General features: G+C 39.0%; 1 pseudogene; it reads right to left on the bottom strand.

The window, feature by feature from the left end:
* Window positions 1-1,128: 1,128 nt before the first annotated feature.
* On the bottom strand, window positions 1,129-1,227 carry LOC121043984 (uncharacterized; annotated as a pseudogene).
* Window positions 1,228-25,233: the final 24,006 nt, after the last annotated feature.

The following is a 25,233-nucleotide window of genomic DNA, read 5'->3' as shown; positions in this document are numbered from 1 at the left end:
AGCAGATATGTTAGGCATGGCAGGAGAGGAGTCCAACCCAGGGGATAGAATTCAGGGCATGACAAAAACCTGGGAGCCAGATAAGAGGATTGAGAGCAGCAAAGCAGCTGGCAGGAGGATGCTGAGTGGGCTGACAGAGGGGGTGGAGAGAGGAGGAGGAGATGAACTTAGTGGTACAATAGCCTGTGTAAAACAAGGAAAGCCCTGTGGCCAAGAATAAGAATGTGACTTTTCCCTAGAAAGAGATGGGGGGGCCCTGGAGCATTTTGAGCAAGACAGTGACATGATCCATTGCTTGGAAACTGATTTTGACCTGACTGCAGGGAGTCTCATCAATGAGGGCACCTTAGCAAAGGGTTCTTGGCTCGAGGCAAATGTTTGTTTAGCACAGGGGCCCTTGGGCAGAGAGTTGGAATAGCTGGTTCTTGACATCTCTGTCAGAACTCCAGTTTCCAGAGCATGTTTAGCAATTCAGATGAATAAAGACAGGGAAAAAGGAAACAGGAAGGTCTGATTTACAGGAAATTATTAAAGAAAACCAAAGACAAATACTCCAGGATACGTAAAAGAAAGGAAAATCTCAATGCCAAAAAACCAGTCAGGTTTTCACTCGGAGAAAATGAATAGTGTCCTGTGATCACTGAATGTAGTCAAACAAACAAAAGAACTCTGCTGTATGTGTTGATAATTGGTTGCAGTTAAGTGTAAACCTTTGGATTTATTATAAAAGCCCCAGTTTTAAGTATTCAGCATTGTGGCCATGTGCCCATCACTGTGTCCTGTTTTTTGGGGGAAATGTACTTACCATAATTCTAATCCCAGCTTTGTTTCTAGTTTTACTGGGCCTTGTGTAAATCATTTAAATCCCAAGTTTATTATAGTGAACAAAATTGGATTTGCAATTAGATAGATCTCTTTTTTTAAATTAAAGTATCATTAACATACAGTGCTATATTTGTTTCAGGTTTACAATGTAGTGATTCAACAATCCTATACAACATACAATGCTCATCATGGTAAGTGTACTCTTAATCCCCTTCACCCGTTTCTCCCATCCCTCCGCGCACCTCCCTTCTGGTAACCATTAGTTTGCTCTTCATAGTCAAGAGTCTGGGTTTTTTGTTTGTCACAAACATGGAAGCTTCATGAATTTTCATATCATTCTTGTGCAGGGGCCGTGCCAATCTCTGTGTTGTTCCAATTTTAGCATTTGGCATAGGTGCTGCCGAAGTGAGCACAACAGATCTCTATTTTTGTCCCAAGTTCTTTCAATGTTTTTTTAAACTTTTAAACCCTAATTTCCACTTATATTTTATAAGGTTATTATGAGGGTCAAAGAAGGTAAGTTTAGGTAATATACCAGAACAGTACGAATATACCAGAATAGTGCCAGACCCATAGTAAGCCCTCTGTAAAAGCTGATTGCCCCATTTTCCAACTGCTTTTCCTCATCTTGAAGCTGGAGAGATAGGGGAGAAGAGCAGAAGTGGCAAGCATGTGGCCCCCAAGCTGCCATTTTCATTTCTTGCCTTCATGGAAAACATTCTATTTGATCATAGCCTTCTTTGTTTTGAAACCAAAAGGAACCTCAAAATCCTCCCAACACAGAACCTTGAGCTGAAGCTACTAGCTGCATAGATGAGACATTTGAGATGAGACCAATTTGTTACCCTTGGACTGGGTAATCTCTAAGGTTGTAGCTGAGACACCATGAGCCCACAAAAAATGGAACCCAATTTCCAAAATCATATAACTGAGTGGAAAGCAAAATTTTTCAAAGCTGAGAAGATACAAGGATATTCTATAAGATACAGAATGGAATAGATTGCTGATGGAGGCTTTTAGGAAACCTGAGGGTTGGGATGATATTGGAATTGGTCTTTGTGGTAGACAGAATTAAGATCCCACAAAGTTGCTGGTCTCAATCCCTAGAATCTGTGAATGTACTACCTCACATGACAAAATGGACTTTGGGTTGTGATTTAAGGATCTTGAAGTGGGAAGATTGTTCTGGATTATCTGGGTGAAGCCACTATATTAACAAGGGTCTTTACAAGAGAGAGAAGGGTAGGTAGGCAGGAGGATCAGAGTCAGAGGAGGTATAGGGATGGAAGCAGGAGTGGGAGATGCAGCCAGTCAAGCAATGCAAGCAGCTTCCAAAAGCTGGAAAAGGCAAGGAACCGACTCTGCCTCGAGCATCCAGAAGGAACGCAGCCCTGCTGACACCTTGATTTTAGTCTTATAAGACCCATTTCCAGACTTCTGACTACTAGTACTATAAAATATTAAACGTTTGTTGTTGTAAGGCATTAAATTCATGGTCATTTGCTACAATAGCACTAGGAAACTAATACAGGCCTTTAAAGAAGGGCTTGGAGAGACAATAAAGAGGGATAATTTGGGTGAGTAGTAGGCTTCAATGTGAGAATAAGCAAAGTATACAGTGGGAATCAGGGATCCTGACTGGTTTGAGGAGGGTGGATACGCTGTTGATGAGAAGGAACACAGATCAGGTGTTAAGCCCTTGCATAGGTCTGACAGCCTGAATTTGAATCCTACTTCTGATGATTTCTAAGTAACCTTGGTTCAGTTACTTAACTTCTCTGGCATTACAATGTTATCTATAAATGTAAGAATAACAATATTGCCTATTTCATTGAGTTAATGAGATCGTAGATGTTAAAATGTCTAAAACTAAATAGTGCTCCATAACGGGAAGTGCTATTTTTTTTTATGAATAGAAGAAGACAAGGGTGAATTGCTACTTTATTAGGAAAAAACTCTGATTACTAGAGTGAAATTAGGAAACTTTACTTCCTAGACATTGGGTGACTATCAGAAGATCTTGAATAGGAAACTACCTTAAAAATACAAAAAGACTCCTGTGGTAAATTAACAAAGACAAAAGACAGGAAAACCATTCATGTAAGGGAAAGTTTGAAGGATAGATAGAGGTTGCTCTTCACAGAAATATAGGAAAAATTAGGCACATATTGTCTAAGCATGTTGGCTGACTCCAATGCCTTCTTATAGGAGTAGAATGTTGTAGAAACATCCCTAGCCTGGTAGTCAAGAGAAAAAGGTTCTTACGCGGGCTGTGTCAGCCACTCATTACCACTTTGAACAAGCCGCTGATGTATATGGTTTTGGGTCCCCTCTGGTGAACTCAGTCTTCATGGCTCAGCATTTGCTGAGACTGTACTATTTCCAAGTAATACTTCTCTTGGGCTTATTTTTTCTGTGAGCCTGAGGTCAAATGATTTATCTTCAGGAAACTGCAAGGATAAAAAAGCCCTCCTAAAAAGCAAATTAATTCTAATTGCTATGAATCTCAGTAACTATTTGAACCCTGCACTTACCAAATAATTAGATATTTTTACAAAGATGTGAAGAGTAGCTACAAGACATTCAAAAGGTATAAATCATGTAAAAATTGTGTTTTGTATGCAATTAGATTGTTTCTATCTATGCTAATCATCTCCTGTGTGGCATCTTTGGGACAGGGCCTTTGCCTCAAACAAGCCAGGGAAAGAGGACAGCTTTTCCCCCATATATTACTGTTCAACTAGGATTGCATAGCAATGTATCCAAACCATAAATGTGTTTCATGGTCATGAATTATTAGTTCAACAGAATTATTCTTATCAAGGAGAAAATCTCTAATAAAAATTGCCAAATAACATGTGAAAAACAGCAAAATGTAAAAAAAAAAAAATACTTAGAATAGTTTTAAGTCAAAATATTTTCTAATAATAAGTGAGAACAGAATGCTTCCTGCCTTTAGCCAGTAACACAGGGCCTAATCTACACTTTGGTACAGAGGGAGATGCTGACAGTAATTTGAAGAAAAGTGCTATAATCAATTGTCAAGTGTCAACAGTTAGGACACCCTTGATGCTAAACGAAGCTATTTAAACCCCTTATTTTTAGAAAAGTAAATAAATAATACAGCAATGGAAAGGGAAGTCTGTAGACATTCAGAGCTGTTATTTACATTGTCCAGGCATCAATGGATCCCCCAGCATTCTGAAACCACCTTGCTTTAGTATCTAAATAAAAGAAGCCCAAACCCCAATCTCATAAAATTTGAGAAATCCAGTGCTTTGCCAGGTGCCTGAGATTTCCTAGAGTAGGGAGGATGCAGTATTTACCACCCCAAGGATTGGTCCAGCTTCTAGCTCAGTTTTGACCTCTCTCAGATGGACCCTGATACTCTGCCAAGATTCAAAGCTGCTCCAGATCTCAATTTGGTCTGCTTTGCTCCAAAACTTAAGCATACTGCTCCTCTCCCCCACTGCATTTTCTCCATATTAGCTACATAAGTGGTCTAAGCAAAGTTAATGGAAGATTGAGGGAAAGTAAAGCAGAATTACAGAACCGATCAGAAAACACCTTAAAAGTGAACATCAGCCTTCTGTGAGGCTAAAGTTTGCAGTCACCAAACTCTGGAGGCTGTAGCTTCTCACCATGTTGCTGAGGCCTCGCTTTGCCCTCTCTCAGAAAACCTGTCTTCAAATCTCTTCTATGATGCCCAGAAACAGTGCTTCTGTTTTCTTCATTCATAAAAGGGCAACTTAAAAGTCCCAGTATTTCATTGTACAAAGCCTTTTGACTCCTCTAAACAGATTTGCAAGAGCTGCCATTACATTGTAAACATGCCCAGGTAATGACTTGCCTCAAACTAAAGTGCCATCTAACTGAGGCTCCAGACTTAGCACAAAGCAAACAGCAGCACGGAGGTCAGGTATTTAGGATGTGGTTCTAGGGTTAGGTGCATAGGCACGAGTTTACCTGGACTGTGTGCTGGGTGTGGGGGCTGGTGAGTAGGAAGCAGGAGGGGAGTGGGTGTCAAAACTCTATTCTGTCTCTGAAGAGACACTGGAAATGCCAGGTCTTTTTTCTTGTTGCTGTTGCTTTCATTCTCCTCCTCCACCCCCTCTTCCCCTTCCACTCCTCCATCCTCCTCCTAGCCTTCTTTTCTTCTTTCTCTTCTTCCTTCTATTCCTCTTTTCTATCTCCTCTTCTTATATTAAGTTTGAGAAAATCAATCCTAAAATGGATAATTTATTTTACTAAAAAAAATCCAGAATTTCTAACCTGTCTTCAAAACTCTCTGTAATAAGGCCCAGCCTGCCTTACTTACCAATTAACCCCTTGTGTAGCCTGTGTTTTAGCAAAATGGAATCATTTACAGATCCCTGACCTGTCTCCACAGTGGAAGCCCTGCTCATTCTATTTATACCAGCATAGGATTCTCCATGGTGAGATTCTCCAGGATCAACTGATTGATCGATCGATCTATCTATCTATCTATCTAGAGAGAGAGAGAGATGATTAGATAGATGAGAATTGGGTTCATGCCATTATGGAGGATGAGAAGTACCAAGATCTGCCTCTGCAAACTGGAGACCTGGGAAAGATGGTGGTATAATTCAGTCTGAGTACGAAGACCTCAGAGAACCAGAAGAGCTTATGGCATAAATTCCATTTGGAGGGCAGGAAAAAAGGAGATAGATTTCCTGGTTCAATTGGTAAGGCAGGGGGGAATAAAAGAGATAAAACCCTCTTTCTCCACTCTTTTTGTTCTATTCTGACCCTCAATTTTTAGGATAGGGCCCATCCATCACCCATGTTGGGGAGGGCAATCTACTTTACCCAATCCACCAGTTCAAATGCTAATCTCATCCAGAAACACCCTCACAGCTACACCCATAAACAATGTTTAATCTGGGCACCTATAGCCACTCTGGTTGATACTTAATCATCATAACACCAATTCCATAGTTTAAAACCCAGCCCACTCTTGAAGGTTCGGTTTAACATTGTATTTGTCATTACTCAAGTGTAGATAATATTCCTACCCTGACCACCTTTCAGACTCCCATGAGGCTCTGCCTCCAAAATACGATGTGAATACCTTTAATCTGCTTTCCAATTCTGCTACTTTGAGTCAGATTATGGAATCAGAAAGAGCTTATTTGAATTCTGGCCCTGCTTCTTCTTAGTATGTATGTATGTATGTATTTTACCTTTGGCAGACTATTTTAGCACTTTGTGCCTCATTTTGTTCATCTGTAAATAGGAATAAAATAATACCTCAAGAATTGTTGCAGGGATAAAATAAAAGAATGTACATACGTTCCTTAGCACAGTACCTGGCACACAAAAAAAAGCTTCATAAGCATTAGCTATGCAGCACTAGTTCCTAACATTTGAATAAGGCTCCATGGTTTAAAAACACACTTTTGGGGGCACCTAGATGGCTCAGTCAGTTAAGCATCCGACTTCGGCTCAGGTCATGTTTTCATGGTTTGTGAGTTCGAGCTCCGTGTCAGGCTCTGTGCTGACAGCTCTGAGCCTGGAGCCTGCTTTGGATTCTGTGTCCCCTTCTCTCCATTCCCCTCCCCCGCTCACTCTCTGTCTCCCTCTCTCTCAAAAATAGGTAAACATTAAAAACAAAAACAAACAAAAATTCCAAAAACACTCTGCTGCATTGGTTAGCCCAAATACCCTATGAAATATGTAGAGCAAATTTTTATGCATATTTTACAAATAGAGAAATAGGGTTTTAAAGAAAATGAGCAACTTTAACTGGATTATAGCAAAAATTAAAGGCCAAGCCAACTGTCACCTTCATCTATTTTTGACCCTGCATTCAGTTACCAATAAACTGCATTCGCCTGAGCAGGACCTTTGTTCTTTAAGGAGCCTCTGTTACAGAAATGTTCTAGAAATAGCAAGTGTGGGCTGCATGGACCCCTTTGCCACTCTTCAGGAGACTAAAATAGGGGTGGGGGGAAGAAAGAAAGGTTTCATCTTGGGTTGTAAATTCCCCAGGGGAGAAATAATTGAAGAACTGTTTATGATAGAAAACTATAATTAGGAGTAATGGGATGAAATTAAGGAGAGGGAAACAACAAGTTTATAATAAGGTTCCAGTATGAGGTATTCAAATTTAATTGTGTTTTTTAAGTAATGTCAGACTCCCAGATGCTGTAGCGATGAAGACTGTATACAAATGGGTACATAAATAAATGACTTTATAATCCACACAATCAAACTGGTGTGCCTTATAAACCAAGAGCCATTCTGCAATTGCACATTTAGAATTGGCACAGCTATATGCAAAAAGGAAAAAAAAATCTTTTATTGGGCTGAGAATTTGATTGTTTCCTATGTCTTATAACGTTACAACTTACTAAGAGGAGCAGAGAAATCCCTCCTCCTTTACAAAAAACCAAACAAAACAAAAAAAAACAACCCACACTCTTTGGCTTATTAGATTTGCATATGTTGTGATCCATTTTTGAGTTGAAGCATCACACACTAGGTTAATTTATCCAAAAGAATGTTACAATCAACCACTTCAATTGCACTGTTCTGATCCTCAGAGACCATAGGAGTGAAGGGGAAAAATATTCATACTAATTTTTACATCTCCCACCTTGCTATAGAGACACAGTTAATAAAGTCATTCAGAACTAGTGCTACAGGAAACGTGGGAACTTGAAGAGTTTGCCCTGCTTTTCTGTTATTGGCTTCTCTGTGGAATCAAATTATTTGGAGTTCTTTGCTTTAAGGTCATTATTTTTCATTAGACAAGCTGCTGCTGTTATCCAAAAGTTAATAGCGGGAATATGTCTGGGTGACACAACAAATACAGCCATAGTTCCACAGTTATTAATGCCAGTAACAATTTAGGATACAATAAATGACTTTGGGCTGTGGCATTTACTACTCAGACAATAGCAGGAACTTGTTGCTGATCTGTCTTCTGAAAAGAGAACACACACACAGGCTCATGCATGCATATGCTGAACCCATAATAGCCACTTGCTGATGGCTACCCAAATACATCATGACAACTAAATGGAATTTTATAAGTATAGGGTGTCAAACTGTGATTCACGATAGAAGAAGAGAAATTATGATACAAAGCATGAGTCTGAGAATTTGGAGGGCTTAAGGCAGCATTGACAATCCTATTACACTCCTCCAGATGGTAAGGACATACATACAGACCTCACTAAAATGTTTGCAGAATTCTTTCTGCCTGAATATTTCCAGTGGGAAATGTGTGACTGGTCGGTCACTGGTTCTAATGCTAACGCAGGTTGACTCTAGGCTAGCCCTGGCCCCATATACAGTAACAGGATTTTACTTTTCTTAGAGATTTATGAGATGCATTGGCATGGTAAAGTCTCCATGGAGCTCTATAATACATGGACACAACATTTTTCAAGGTTATTTGTGCACTGAAGTCTTTCTGTTTGAATTACTAATTAACATTTTGCATACCAGCATTTAATGAATATTAGTTCGGAAACAAGGTCTTAATCCCCCTGTCCCTTTATATACATGGACACACATGGGGAATTGTCATGATTCAATAGAAACAAGGCTGCTCCCCATAACTCTCCTACTGATGAAATTCAAATGCACAAATGGTTGGAGAACTATAGCCACCTAAGAACCTTTCTGCTTTGCATTCTTCCTCTGAACTCCCAATCTGGAGAGTTTGCTAAACTTACTTGGGTTTGTTGGGTTTCTCTTCTTGTTCTGTCCCAGAAAAACTTCTATTATTCAATTAATTTCCAAACTTCACAATCATTGGAGCAGTTTTTCTCCTCAAGAGCCCCCCCCACACACATTATCATTTCAAAAGGGCAACTAATACGACAGATACAAAGCTTCTTGAAAGAAGCAGTCATTGCTGTATTACTGAAGTCTAACTCAGTGCCTGTCACAAGGTCATGGCTTACTGATTGTGACTCATTAAATGAAAACCACCAGGGCTTTTGACAAATTCCTTAAGTTGGCTAGAATAGGATCTACAGACATTCTGACAATGTTTTCAAGGCTTATCTCTGTCCTTCCAATTCCTAATTTGTGGGGGATAAGCTTAGGAATCCCCTGGACTTACACCAATGGGTTAACAAGGCATAAAGAAATACAAAGTCATAAAATGCTCACACCCGAGTTTGGGTAAGCCAGATTGGCATTCCAAGAATGGGGGGGCGCAAAGATACCCCGAGAATAGGGAAACACAAAGGTGCCAGGATTAGGGAAATGCAAAGGCACCCCAAAATAGAGAGGGGGTGCAGAGCCCCCAAAGTAGAGAGGGAGAGGCAAAGGCCTAAAATAGAAATGGTGCAAAGGTGCCCAGTACATAGATATGTGAAATAAAGAAGATCATATATTCAGGGTGAAAGCACCCCAAATTTAGTACTATAGCAGAAAGCTGCTTTCATAGGAGAATAGGGCCAGGTTAGGTAAACTGGTGAATTGAGCTATGGAGCACTGGGCTGCAGAAAAAGCAGCCCTGAGCGGAGATGGTTAACAAAAGAAAAGGTGTCTTGTTAACCCTGAGGTTATTCCCCCTATCTGTCTCATCCTCTCGGCTGGCAAAGATAAACAGGCACGGTGCCTCCTGTCTGCTGTTAACAACCATCTACCCATCTGCCTGGCACCTGGATTTTGTTTTATATTGACCCAAACCCCAAACACTGTATATGTTTAAAAAAAACCCTTTTCCCTCATGTCCACAAGTTAATGTTCAGTTTCTTTGTCTCTTTGTACATGCCCATCACGTTTGTAAGCCTCTGATCTGAATAAAAATGGGGCAAGGACCCTTATTTGGGGCTCTTGTCTTTTTCCCAAACATTAACCATCTCTCGCTTTAATCCTGCATCTGTCCGCTCTTTTGCTGGCCAAAAGAGAACTTTAGACCTAGAGTCTACGACACTAATTGCTTCCTGCTCACCATCAATAAGCATTTATTCAGCAACCACATAAACAGAGAAGTGCTTCACAGGGCAAGTTTAATTGACTTATTCCCTGCCCTTTGAGAGCAGACAGTCTCAATTTCTTTTCCTCATAAGAGTACATAACTTAATTTAGTTACTAAAATGTGACAAATTGCTATCATAGGTTATATACCTTTTCATATTCAGTAATTTGTCTTTCTCCCACCCTGTCGGGTTCCCAGAGAGATCAGCACTTATTCGATTCTGACTAAATATATCCATAAACCAGATTGTTCAAAGCGCGGATTAGCTGCTTTCATTTTCTGGTTAAGTAAAGGTTGCACTCCAATATCCTGGCCTTCTTCCTTTGAGACTGGATGGCTTCCTGAGTCATCATCCTACTGCATGAGCTCTGTGCTGTGTTAGAGATGGGGAATCATGACTCATAGGAGGTCAGGGGTGAGAGGATCTTAGGAATTGTCTAGGACTTGCTGTAATATTAATGGTAACACTCTCACTACCTTTGCATAAGCTTGTTAAATTGAGAAGTATATTCTCATCAATTCAACTAGCCTGTGAGACTGGCAGAAAATAAACACAGGGAAACAGTGATTTGTTCAAGATCACATAACACCAGGATTTGGCACAGATCTTTTGCCTCTGAGTCTAGCAGAATATTTTTTCTCTATTGTCTGAAGAGGAAGAAGATGGAGAGGAAAAGGGGAGGGAGGACTTAAGAGGAGGAAAGATGAAAGAGAAGTTCTTGACTCAAAGTGTGTGCTTAACAAATATTTTTGAATGAATGATAATAACTTTTATATGCATATAAACTCTTTGTGCTTTAGTTTCCTCCTATTTAAAATGGATAATATTCTCTCCCACATGTTGTTGTGAAGATAAAGTGAATTGATACCCCCAAATTAACATATGTGTATGTGGGCATATATACATACATATCTTATAATAGTGCTCAGTGTATAGAAAGTACTTAGATAATATCAATCATTATTAAATGCATAGAACTATGCAAGTTACAAAAATTTTGAAAATATTATAATTAATCTTCAAAGTAACTCTTTGAAATCTGTGATTATATCTTCATTTTATAGATCAGCAAACTGAAACACGAAGAGTTCAAGTGACAGTATCCAGGCGGTGATACCTGGGTATGTGCCCACCCCACAGATACCTCCTTCAACTAGTCACAAATGAAAGTGAAGATCTTACAGCATAAATGGATGTGTCCACGATCACACAGTTGATCTAGGTGTAGGATGCTAGGCTACATGTGTGATGAACCCAGGATACACCCTGGATATTGCAAACATCCTGTCTCTATCCTAACTGTCAGCATGCTATCTTGAAATATGTCTCTTTCTCTTGATGAGAATAGTTCAGAAAGAAAAAAAAATAATAATTTGCTAAGCAAATGATCTAGTTAATTGAGGTCTAGCTAAGATTTTACTCTCTATACCTTCATACTAGAACATTCTATAAACACTGACTACAAGGTAGAGAGATACACTGGGAAGGAACAGGTTAACCAGCCTGAATCTTCACTGCATTTGTAACTCAATCATTGGTTAAAAACAGGGAGCTCCCTCACCTCTAATCTTGACCTTTGTTTGTTTTTCCTTTTTCCCCTGTTTTGTTACTTACAAAAATACAAATATACCTTCTCAAGTAAATTAGATCACCACCCAAGCTAATTCTCACCAAGAGGGAACACAAAGAAGCTAGCTGAAGCACAAGCTTCAATTAGGCCACAGCAGATGACATATCTCCTGCACATTTTGTCTTGGATGGATTGATCAGGCGTGCTATGCTGAGTATTGTCTCATTTCCTTTAGGTAGGAAAGCACTTCCCAGAGATCACCTGGCAGTCTGCTCATTGGTTAAGATCTTCACTAAATCAGCCATAGTGTGATCACAGTGTCATTACTGGAAATTAGAAAGGACTGACATAAATGTTGACCCCACTGTTTACTTACTACATCTTTCTCCCTTGAAGAAGTCGCCTTAAAGCTTTTGAGTCTCAGTTTCCCTATCCAGAAACTGGGATAATAATATTTACCTCTGGGGTTGGCTGGATAATGAAAAAAAAAAAAAAACAACTCATGCATTAATTATACTTCATCAGTCTAAAATCCTGTTATTTACAGTTACCATGTGAATAGGTATTGAGTGTGGAATTACTGTTTTTGATTGTAAGGTATTTGGCATAAGTTAAATCTAGTTCCTCACTTTTAAAATCCTCAGAGAATGAACTACCCTAATGAACAATGCTGCCAAAGGCCAGTGACTTCTGTCTCAAGGTCTGAGAGGAGCGGTGTGTTAAAGGATTTAGGGAGACTCCATTTAACCTTGCAATAAGATGAAAACCAAGCTCTCCCAAGTTGGTTCTTAGCCTTGTCAACATCTCTGCCTTTGTCTCTCTGTTAATTTTGTCCTGCTAGCCTGGACTAATACTACAAGGCATTTAGCTGTGTTAATTAAAAATACCAGCCAAGCAAGATGCGTAAGGATGTTTCTGCCAAAGGAAGTCTCCAGTTTTAAACAGCCAGATTGATTTAAGAGTTTTTAACCAACTGCTCTATAAATTTCCTAGCCAACAGCTTGGTGTTGTGGAACAATAAGTGGGGATTGGAAGCCCAGTGGTTTGCAGGCTGTCTGTCATATGAAGGAGCCACAGAGAAAAGAGTGAGAATAAATCCTATCCTCAGGGAAGTGGGAGATAGTCTGGAAGAAGACTATTGGACAATGAAGGGGAATTAAGAATGTTACTTCAGATCCAGGTATAGAACAATTAGCTGCTGTAACTTAACAGTGGTGAGAACTTTGGAAGGTACTGGAGCAGTACTAAGTAGATTGCAAAGTTTCAGTGGATGAGGCTAGCTGTTGGACACATAGAAATGAGGACGCTGCTTGGCAGTAAGAGTGTTTGCTTATAAAAGTTAGGTTTATGAGCTATTGGAAAAAGAATAAAAGACGGGACCCTGTGGTTTTTGATCTGGAGGAAACAAACCACTTCAGTGACCACCAGAGCAATTGGCCAGTCCGTACAGTGCCCCATGGTCCAGATGGTGGGCCATGGTGAGAGTGTCAACCATGACCAAGGCACATGCCGAGGCTTTGGGTAGCAGATGGTAACTTTGTGGCTCCAAACAATCTGTCCATAGCAAAACAATATCCAATAAGTGGATGACAAGGAACCAGAATCTAGTCTCTTTCCCCCTGACCCCCCAGTGGGGTAACTTTAGGCACTGTGTCAGGGTCTCAGCAGAGCTAGACTGGATTTAAAGATGCCTGTAAATGTTCTGAAACATATTGAGATTTTCTCTTTGTGTCTTAGAATCGTAATCTAGATTTTGCCTACTTTTTCAACACTTGAAATGAAGACATGTAGTCTGACACTAATATATTGATCAGCCTTTATTGGGCACCAGAAGCACCTAGGAAGTTCATTAAAATACATACACCCAGGTCTTAATACAGAATTATTGAATGAAAATGCCAGGAGCGGAGCCAAGTGTATGTATGTTTAAGAAGCACCAGAGGTGATTTTGATATTTACCCAAGGTTGAGAAGCATGGTACTTATAGGTATTACTCTTTACGCAATGATGTGAGGAGAATGCAGTGCAGCACGTCCACATGTCCTTGCATTTCAAGCGTCCTAGCTTTAACACTGATTACTTAAGGGACTTGGGCCAATTACTTAAGCTTTTTAAATCCTCAGATTCCTCAGATGAAAGTGGGGGCAATGATAGTAACTCCACATAACACTGATATAAAGATTATTAAATGAGTTTACATATGTTGAAACTATTTGCTAATACAGTATTAGTCCTTTGTTCTCTCTAGGGCACAGTCACAATGCAAATATCTGTGAGAGATGTGAAATGTTAAAAAGAGGCACAATACAATAGCGGAAAGAATAAAGGCAGACTCTGGATCCAAGTTCCCACTCTACTACTCTCTCTTCTTAGGTAAGAAATTAAAATGCCGGCCGTTAGTTCTTCATTGGTAAATTGGTCTCATAAACTAAAAAGTGATCCAAATCTTGTCTGATTTTGAATGTCCCAACCTAAGAATGCTTTCACATTTCTAAAGCATTGTTAAAAAAAAGAAAAATACAAAGAAATAAATTATGTGACAGACTACATATGGCCTGCAAAGCCTAATATATATGCTGTGTTTTTATATATATCTGTGTTTTTAAAGAAAACATTTGCTGATCCCTGGTCATAGTGCTGCATTTTTTCAAGCTTTAATATGCAGGTAAATCATCTGGAGATTTCTTAAAGATGCAGGTTCTTATTTAGTAAGTCTGGGGTTGCATCCGGGAGTCGGCATTTTTAACAAGCTAGTAGGTGATGCTGATGCTACTTACTCAGGGCCACATGTTGAGTAGTAAGGGTCTGGCTAATCTGAATTAATTGGTATGTGGTAGGCCTGGACTTTTCTTATGTTTACAAACCTTACCAGTGATGATAACATGATTATAATGTGCAGCCAGGGCCTAGAGCCACTGGTTTTAGGATCATGTGAGCAAAATTTGTCCAATTAGCTATCATCTTAGAAAACAGAATAAAGTTTCTGGAAATGTGATTCAAGACAGGTGAGTTCTCCTGGTAGCAAGAAAGACAGTGGCAGATAAAAGGAAGAGGTTTGACTATTAATAGCCTGTGCATAAAATGCCACTGTTTAGTTTCTGAATTTTTATGGGCCAGAAATTTTGTCTGGTTCCTTATCTGTTCCTTTTTTTTAAAAGTTATTTTATTTTATTTATTTTGAGAGAGATACAGAATGAGCAGGGGAGGGGCAGAGAGAGAGGGAGAGACAGAATCCCAAGCAGGCTCCACACTGTCAGCACAGAGCCTGACACAGGGCTCAAACTCGAGAACTGGGAGATCATGACCTGAGCCGAGATCAACAGTCCGAGGCTTAACCAACTGAGCCACCCAGGCACTCCTCCTTATTTATTTTAATAGCCTTGGTTCTTGTTTTCCTCCTCCTGCAACCTCTTTCTCTTCTTCCTCCTCCTTCTCCTTTTCCTCTTCCTTTTCCTCCTCCTCTTCCTCTTCTACCTCCTTCTCCTCCTTCTTCCTCCTCTTCCTCCTCTTGCTATGGTGTCTGCATGTGTTTTTTTTGCATTGTCTGACCATGCTGAACTTGACTTCTCACTCACTTAAATTGAACCACGATCAGCCCCACTTCTGTTGGACTTAATTCATGGCCCTGACCCCAAATTGAAAATGTGTATTGATAGAATCTTAAGTGTAATAGCTGGAAAAGAATTCTGAAGATGATAGGTTAGTAGTAAGATGCAAAACAATCTTTACTCCCATTTCTATCTTGCCTTCCCACTCTCCCTCTCCTACAGGCACACAGCATTAAGACATAAAACAAACTAATATAATTAGCATTTAACTGTATGAACTGAAGGATTATTATGCCTCTAATATCCATCAAATAAATGAAAATATTGACAGTGAAAATAAAAACCCACCTTCTGCTTCAGTACACAAGAGAAAAGCAAAAAAAAAAAAAAAAAGAAAAAGGATAGCTCTGATGCATAACATATTTATATCTTTGCCAAAGTTTTTCAAGTGTAAGTTGCCACAGTAGGTGAAAACTATTTGGATCTGCTGACAGTTTTACAGAAGTGGGACTATTCTGGAGTTTGGTAATATTAGGCATTTACTTTTACGGCCCTTTGATTGGCCAAGTTAAGGCTGACATGAAACTTAATGTCACCAGTCTAAGAAGTTGGAAATAGTGGTAAAGATCAGAGAAACAGAGCCATAAACGTTCACTGTGGTGAGCAGAAAGGAACATAATATAATAGAGATCAGCCTTGGGCAGCAAAAAGGGAGATGCCAGGGTGTTAACAAGAAGAGAAAACATTTCATTTCGAGCCCCAACCCTCAGAGCCATGTTTGACTCAACCACTGTCAGCTGAGGCCAGTAACCAGTGCACAGTTGGAGACAGTGGGATTGTGAAGCAAACAGATCAGAGGCCCAGGTCTCCTAAAGCCAGCTTCTAATTATGGCCAGCAAACACTTTATTTTATGTATGTGTTAATTTATACATGCCACAAACCATGTTGAAACTCCAGAAAATGTTTATCATTGGCCATAGATTGTCTTTTGTCATCATGAGACAAAGATGATGGCATCTGTCTACTTCTTGAAAGGTTATGTTTGTAAATAAAGTGATGGTCCCAGCCCATGTATAGGGTACTCAAAGGCCATTCCAAAGTAACCCTGAACCATTCACATGCTTTGAAATGGGTCTATTGTCGACACAAATGTAATGTGATGTTTTGTCAACAAAGATGTGATGCATGACTTGTAAGTTAAAAAAAAGAAGAAAAAAACAGTAAATCTCCCCAAACTAAGTTTGAGATATTTGGGTTTAGAGAATTTAACTTACAGTTTAGAAAAGAGAAAAGAATCAGAATGGATTTTGGAAAGCTCTGGTGTTTTTGTTGTTTTGTTCTTTTCTTTTTTTGTTTTTAATCTTGATAACGGAATCAGCAAAAATCAAATTTTGAGTACTCCTAAATTTGGCTTCATAGTTGGACAGGAGTCACTGATCATTATTTTTAAGTTTATTTATTTTGAGAGAGAGAGAACAAGCAGGTGAGGGGCAGACAGAAGGAGAGACAGAATCCTAAGCAAGCTTCACACTGTCAACACAGAGCCCAATGCGAGGCTCAGACTTGTGAACTGTGAGATCATGACCTGAGCAGAGATCAAGAGTTGATCACTTAACCACCTAAGCCACCAGGCGACCCTGATCATTTTTTGGTTAAGTGTGTGCACATTTGTAAAAAAAGACAGTGAGCACATATGTTTGTGCTGTGTCCAAAGTTAAAATGTGCCTTTAGTGAATCATAAGGGATCAGAGAAGCTATATGCACTTTTCAGGGGCACAATAAGCAGACTCAGAACATTAACTAAGAAAAAACTCCACTTATAGGGGCGATTGAGTGGCTCAGTCAGTTAAGCATCTGACTTGGGCTCAGGTCATGATCTCTCTTGGTTTGTGATCTCTCTCCCTTGGTTTGTGAGTTTGAGCTCCACATCAGGCTCTGTGCTAACAGCTCAGAGCCTGGAGGCTGCTTTGGATTCTATGTCTCCCTCTCTCTCTCTGCCCCTCCCCTGTTTGCACTCTCTCTCTCTCTCTCTCTAAAAAAAATAAATAAACATTGAAAATACTTAATTTTTTTTTATTTTACATTTATTTATTTTTGAGAGACAGAGCATGAGCAGGGGAGGGGCAAAGAGAGAGGGAGACACAGAATCAGAAGCAGGCTCCAGGCTCTGAGATGTCAGCAGAGAGCCCAACACAGGGCTCAAACCCACAAACCATGAGATCATGACCTGAGCCAAAGTTGGACGCTTAACAGACTGAGACACCCAGGCGCCCCAAAAATATTTTTTAAAAAAAGATAAAAAAACTCCACTTATGAAAATTACAGAGAACTGAGAATACACACTGTCCCTTCCCATGAAATCTTTCATATGGAATCTTTGTGAACTTTAATATGGGAACATGACATGTTCCTCATTGTATTATGCTGAAATTTAAAATGGATTTCCCTGTTTCCTGGCTTGAAAAACACATCTCATTTTAAGCAATTTTAATTGAATATAGCATATACCCTTATTGGGCTCTGCCTGGCTATGGCCAGAGTGAAATTTGGGGAAGGCAGTGGGTCCTGATCAATATCCGTGGAGGTGCCTCTTCCACCTAGCTCCTTCCATTCAGGAAGTCTACTGGCCAATGAACCTAGCTGCCTGGATAACAACTCCAATCAGCAGGAAGGGCTGGGAGGAGACAATTTCAGCTGTCTACAGGTGTGCTGTCAGAGGAACAGGATGAGAGCACAATGCTATACTGGATCCAGGTAAGGAAGAAAAAAAAATGTGCCTCTTATGGCAGCAAATAGAAACTTTTGTTATCTAACCCCCCTGAGCTTCCATTTTTTTCCTTTATAAAATAGGGAAAATGATAACATCTTCCTCATAGATGCATTATGACAATGAAATGAACTAGTATATGCCAAGGAAGCAGAACAGTTAAGTGCTACATAATGTACTAATATAGCACTCATAAAATACTTGGCCATTGTAAAGTGGGTTATCAAATAATTATCACCTCCCCTTCTATAGTTGCTTCTTTCTCTAGGATGAAATAAAGCAAACAACTTGAAGAAAGTAGACACAATTCTTCTATTGCCATGTTCCCAATTGTAATTTATCCCAAGTCACAGAATTAGTAATTGGAACAAGAACTTGAATCTAGGTCTATCAACATCCATAGCCCAAGACTGCTTCTTTGAAATTTTTACCTGCCTGCACTTTGGTATTTCATTAGCACTGAACTGGTGAACAGTGTTTGTAGCAAGGTTTAGCTGGCATACAAGCCGCTGACAGAGTCAGAATAACCCACAAGCCCAGTTCAGCAGACATCCCCTGCAGTTCCATGCAGCTTAAGTTGTCATGGTTAGAAGCCTGTCCTAACCATCCCAGTCAGTGAAAATGTTCTAAGAAGAGAAGAGCTAAACCCCGTGTAACACTGCAGTCTCAAAGAGGGTGGCAAATAAAGCATCTCATTAGAAATTGTTCAAAAACCTTAATCTTGCCTAAATTGAAACCCATCTGTTCATCGTGGGCATCAAACCTAATGAGATATTTAGAGGTGACTAGTCCAATGCAAAAGTTTTCCCTCATGCCTCCCACTGTGGTAAATCCAACAGTGATGCCCTATAAAAGGCTGTGTTTGACAGCAGGTGTGACACAGCTGAGGCACCTGCTGAACACACCTGTACCAGCTCAGCAGGATTTGTGTGTGATGTGTCTGTACAAAGGTTGTAATGTAGGGATGAACAGAAAGACCCCTAGATGATCTAGTGACACTCTAGCCAAGAGAGAAAATGTCAATTTAGAAAAAAATGGTGACCAACAGGTTGAAGATAAAGGTCTTCCTCCCACATTGGGTCATATGACCCTTGTGTTTATAAATCTAGACTTTTTCCTAGGAGAGAGTTGACAAGGCAGTGAACATATAAGCTAAGAGGTCTGGGTATGCTTGAGATACTAGAGAGAAAGAGATAAAAGCACTATGTAGCCATAAGCAGAGGTAGTGTCGTGGTGCACTAGGAAGAACATTTGAATTGAAGGGACTAACTGGTTCTGCCCATGCTTCAAGGCATGGGTAACCAATAATGCACTCCTAAGCCGAAATAATCTCTCCGTAACGGGAAAATAACACTAGGTTTGTGAGTGCGGTTAACAAGGTTTTCAGCATAAAGTTGCCCGGAAACTGTGTGTGGAAGCAATCAACCCACTTAACATTTAATACAGGTGTTGTTACATGGTATTTCATGCAAATTTGCTATGTTAACACTGTTTGGTGGCAAAAATATTTGTCCTCCATTTCAGATATTCCCAAGAACTCCGAGAAAATAAAATTTACTGCTGCTTGGTAATATTCCAGAAAGCTAATTACCCAAGAGAGTGTTTATGAAAGATGGCATATATTGTTGTTCTTCACTTGCTTTTGCAAATGTGAGCCTTCTGCTTGTAGTTTTCTTCAACCTCTGTGCCTTCATACATGCCATTCCCTGGGTGGAGGGGCTCAATTGCCCTTGGCTCTAGATTGTCTAGAAAATACTCACTTATCTTTTAAGACTCAGCTCAATTGTCACTTTTACTATGAAACCTTTTATGACTGTCCTTTTCAAAATGGGTCAAGGCTTTGCTCCACTAATGTGGAGCCATCGTGACATTGTGGGTACTCCATCACATTTATCATTTAAATACCTAGTCCCCTTCCGTTCCCCACCCCCCCCCCCCCCCCCACCAGGAGATTCGTTACTCCTTCCTGGTGTGACAGAAATGTCTTTTAAAATTTTTAATCTACAATACCTAGGATAACTCCTGGAAGTTAGATCTTATTAGTTGTCTATGGAAAGAAGAGAGAGAGGGAAAGAGGGAATATCGTTATCCAGCAAGGGAAAGGAATTGCATTAATGCTGGAAAATAAAAATATTATGGGGAAGGAGGAAGAGCTTAAGACATAAAGTCAGAGCACATGGGCTTAAATTCCACTTTTCCCACTCACTGTCTGTGACTTCGGGCCACAGGTTAACCCTCAGTCTTAGTAAAATTACAAGGATGCTAAAATTAAATGAAATAATATTTCATGAAAGCATGTATATCCTATACATGAAAGCATAGGATACATGTTAGTTCTTCAAAGATTGAATTATTGATATTGGTTGAATAAATTATAAACTAATTACCTTTTAAAATTCTGAGCCAAATAAAGCACACTTGGCAAAAACTCTGACTTCAGAATTTCTGTGTATCAAGATAATTTTCTTGTAAACATCAATTTATCTTTGTTCTGCTAAAGTGATGGCAACAGCAAATTTTCTCGTTGATAGAATGCCTTCCAAACAGCTAATGTGGTATACTGACTTTTCCTGCCAGAATTAATTTTAGGGGGTGAGACATTTTTTTAAGTCTCTTTAGTCCATGAAAGTGCATTGTCCTCATAAAAATCCCTAGGCTCGTAAGTAAAGCAGAAGCCGGTAGTCAAGCAATTAACGATAAAAATAGAAAACTGATCAGAAGCACAGTGAATTGTGTTTGCAGAGCGCCTTCCCACACAGCAGAAACCCATTTCATCCTTGGCTATAATGGGCATCTTGAGGAGGGTCCCATTTTTGTCAAACTACTCTTAGAGTGTGTTTTCTAAAGACTCCTGTGGTCCATCAACTGTGCTTGCAAAAGAAGCTTCCCCTTCCCCCTTTCTTTTCACATATTGCTTCTAGTACCCATGCCAAGAAGCTGGCAGAAAAGGAGAGCAGGAAAACAAGATATACGTTTAATAGATAATTTGGTCCCACATAACTGTGGGACCTGCCACTTAATACCTCTGACCCTCAACTTTAGTTTCAATCTATTTAACCTCTTCCTGCTCCTTTATACCTTCACACTGCATGCTCTGCTTCTTGCTGTCTACATCTGTTAACAGTATTCCCTCTCACTCGCTCTCTCTCTCTTTCTGGTGTTCTTTGTTCTCCTCATTCTCACCCATCCTTTAAGACCCTTTCCAAGCTTCACCTTCACTATGGAGCCTCTCCTGATGACCATGACCTTCATCTTATACTTCCTCCCTAAAACCTTGTCCTCAGTTTACATACATACCTAACAGTCAATGCCATAATCAAGCCAATCTTCTTCTTTTATCATTCTTACTATGCCCTGCCCTTCCATTTCATAGTAAGCCTGTTGTGGCTTCTCCTGTTCTTTATGCTATTTGTGAACTCTACGAAAAATAAATTCAATTTCAGCACGTGCAGAGACATTCAGAAAATGATTGATTTTTCACTGATTGGAGAATCTTCTATCACTTACCTCTGAAGGATTAGTAACAATCTTTGACCAGAGGTAGACCTCATATGGATACATGTATACTACATACATATAGAAGTTTGCCATTGGAAGAGCAAAGCACAAATTATAGAACGTCTATGTTTAAATCTAAATTCTTTCATTTACTAGATTTGTGGCCTTGAAAAATTACTATTGACCTTGGTTTTCTTGTCTTAAATGAGAAAATAATACCTGCAAAAAAGCCATTTCCATCCCTGTAAAATGAAGATAATAATAGTACCTATTTCATAAGTTTAAGGGTGAGGACTTAATGAGAAATGGAATAAAATAAAGATTTCAGAGTTGTGTTGGGCAAACAGTGGGTGTTCAATAATTTTGTTATTGACATTATTATTATGGTAAATAAGTGTGTAATATGACTACACCACCTAACCTACTATTTGGCACATGATAGACCCTTACTAATTGGTAATTCCCCATGTCCTGCTTTCTTCTTATGGTGTTCCCTTTCCTTCTAAAATTTGAGAACTCCAGCAGATTTTCACAGTTAATTTGTGAGTGACCTTACAGTTAATCATTCCACATCATTTTCTCAGCAGGAAAAGAGCTGATGCATTTTGACCTTTCTTTATAAGCTGAAGACTAATTCTATAATGCTGGGGAAAGATGGCATACCAAATGAGGCCCATCCATTTGTTCTATAATGTGATGGAAGAACGAACACCAGGCATCATTCTAGTACTGGGAGCATAGCAGTGAATGAGACAAACAAATATCCTATATGTATTAAGTTTACATTTTAGTAGGTGAGAAAGACAGTAATCAAATAATCAGAAGAAGAATTTCAGATATTGACAAACATAATGAAAAAGAGCAAAAGGGAATGTTGTGTCCTTGTATGACTAGAGAGAGTAGAGTAAACAAGATATGGTGATCATAGAAGCCCCTTCTGGTAAAGTGACTTTGAACCTGAATGATGAGATGAATACATACATGCAAAAACCTAAGAAAATAATGACTCAGAAGGAGGGAACAGCAGTGCAAAAACCCAGAGGCAAGAAAAAGGGTTTAGCTCAACATTATTGGTATCATGATAAATTGACAAGGAACAAGTCAAAGATGACAATGATTGCACTCCATGGATATGTAAGTTTAGGGTATTTTTTTCATCAAGCGTTGAGTTCTGGCTATGAACCTACTCCTAGCCAAGGAATATGTTAGTTCATGCTGTGCATTTTGCAAGCTCACCATTTATGGCATGATACCAAATTATTTCTATTAGAGAGGTGAACATCAAGCCCTTCTTTTTATAGCCAATTTTCTCCTCTAGGAGAGAATGCTATAAGCCCTCATTTTCTTATTTAGCAAAATTCCCTGCCCAAGACCTTATTTTCTGAATCACATCAATAATCATTTTTCTGTGATGGCTCATCATATTTGGAATCTAATTCAGTGATGTTTTTATAGCAGATTAAACTCTTCACTCTGCTGTATCTTAGCTATAATATGTCAACAGTTTTGTCTACATTAATAACCTCCAAAGCAGAGGTGCCATAATTAAGCATCTTGTTTTGACAGAATTGTTACAGTACTGCTACTTAGAAGGAGAAAAAAAAAGTAGGGAGTAAAAAGCAATTTATTTTCCTAATGTTTAATGTTTCTGTGTGGAGTAGATGCTAAATACCTGTATAATCGATGCTCTGCAAATAAGTGGATTGGAATTGCTTGTTGTAATATTTTATGTTATCAGTACAAAGTGGCACTTATAAAATCATGATGCAATTAATTTGCCATCTGAAAAATAATAGAGCCTTGTTCAAAGCCAAGTTCTAAAAAAATATTAGTGAAAATTGTAGCTATGTAACATTGATTGATTTGCTAGCACATGGATGAAGAATTCAGTTAAAACAAAAGTTATGGATAACATATTATGGTTAAGCTATTCCATCAGATACTGTAAGGGATTAAGAAAAAAAGAATTAACTATAGATCCTTCTTACTGTGGAGCCCAGTGTATAGAAGATGTAAGATATAAACCTGAAGACTATCAACTATTGACCAGAAAGTGATTTCTTATAAGAAAGGTTAAAATAAAATATTATGATAGTTTAGAGTCAAGCTTGATTAGGTTTCCTAGAAAACACTGCGTTTGAACAGAACATTTATTGGACGACTTTTTTGGTTCATCATAAACAGAAGTATAGAGGCAGTAAGATAAAATGAAGAATGGAGTACTCGAAGTAATTCTTTAGGACTATGTTGAAGAATCCATTTGTAGGATAATGTGAAATAAGTGTGGAAAAGAGGGTAGAATTTTTAGATAAGGACCTGTTAGGTGAACAAAAAGAGAGATGTGTATCCAGCCTCTTGGTTTGCAGTCTATAAACCTCCCCAGGTGGTGGCATTATTCTGACAAATTTGCTTTCCCTTTTTCTTTCTTCCTTCCTCCCTCTCTCCCTCCCTCCCTCCCTCCCTTCCTTCCTTCCTCCCTTCCTTCCTTCCTTCCTTCCTTCCTTCCTTCCTTCCTTCCTTCCCTCCCTCCCTCCCTCCCTCATCCTTCCTTCCCTTCCTTTCTTAGACTCATTCCTTTGATATAAACATTTTGTTCCACCTAGGAACAAAAGTGTTAAGTAATATATGAGACAAACATCCTCCTTGGTGATGGTGCCTCATGTTGCTTATCATTATTCATATCCTAGTGAGAAATAGAGAAAAATATTTAATCATAAAATAATTAAATCTATAGCATTGTAAGTGATGACAAACATTATTAAGGAAACAAAAAAAGGGGGGAAATAGTAAGCATTACCTGCCTTAGAAGGGATAGTTGAGAAAAGTTTTTCTATTTGGCATTTAAGCTAAGACTTTTTAAAAATAAGAAGATGCTAGCTTTTTAAAGAGAAGCGAGGGAATTTCCAAGAAGAGAGAATATAGTCCCTGAGCATGTTAAGGATGTAGACTGTTCAGGTTGTGGAAGAAAACAGAAATGGTTGGAAAGATGTCAACAGGGAAAGAGGAAGGCAGGGGCCATATTATGTGATACTTTAAATTGGGTTCTAAATGCAATGGGAAATCAGTCACTGGTGAATTATTACATGGACTGCTCAGCTGCTATAAGAAGACAAGTGAGGTTAAGAGTGAAATTAGGGAGACCAGCTAAAAGGCTGTAGTCCAAACAAGAGATGTAGTGTACTATAGTGTATTTAGTGTATGATTTTCAGCAGTGATGGCAAAGTTGATTGAGAGAAATGGAGAGATATTAGATATTTTGGAAATAAAGTCAGCACATGATGATGGGTTGATGTGTGGAGAGAAGAAAAAGGAAGATCAACCAGTTTTGCTGGGTTGCCCATTGGTCATCTTATTTCCCAGCTATGTAATTTCTTTTTTTTTTTTAATGTTTTTAACGTTTTATTTATTTTTGAGACAGGGAGAGACAGAGCATGAACAGGGGAGGGTCAGAGAGAGGGAGACTCAGAATCCGAAACAGGCTCCAGGCTCTGAGCTGTCAGCACAGAGCCCAACGTGGGGCTTGAACTCACGGACCATGAGATCATGACCTGAGCCGAAGTCAGCTGCTTAACCAACTGAGCCACCCAGGCTCCCCAATGTAATTTCAATTAATTAAATGCTTTTGTTTGAATTATATGAGTAAGAACAAAAAAAGTATTATGAGATATTTAGAAGACTCCGTTATGTTTTTTCTGTATATAGTTTGCCAACACTTCCTACTGTTTTAGATTTGTGATCATATATATAATATGAAAATAGTATTAACACATTTATTCTACTAATTACAAAAAAAAAGAACACCTATAAAACAAATTTCAATAAAGTTACTTCATGCTTAAATTGTATTTCAGGAGGGATTGGTGCCAAATACTCTAAATAGAGTTCTTAAATGAATTTATTATAGAGACACAGGTTTTATCATGATTTAGTCTGGAAAAGTTGGCACATTCAGCTGACTCTTGTGCCTTTGGTCAAATATCAGAATGTCCAATGATGTAGCATTAGAAATATTTTTAGATTGCATATTGGGATTAGCTGTCTTTATAGGCAAAATGGAT

Source organism: Herpailurus yagouaroundi, unplaced genomic scaffold (genome assembly GCF_014898765.1).
Source record: "Herpailurus yagouaroundi ecotype Mexico unplaced genomic scaffold, PumYag 187, whole genome shotgun sequence".
NCBI classification, from domain to species: Eukaryota; Metazoa; Chordata; class Mammalia; order Carnivora; family Felidae; genus Herpailurus; species Herpailurus yagouaroundi.
The sequence above is the reverse complement of the archived record's forward strand: the minus strand, read 5'-3'. Positions and strand labels throughout refer to the sequence as shown.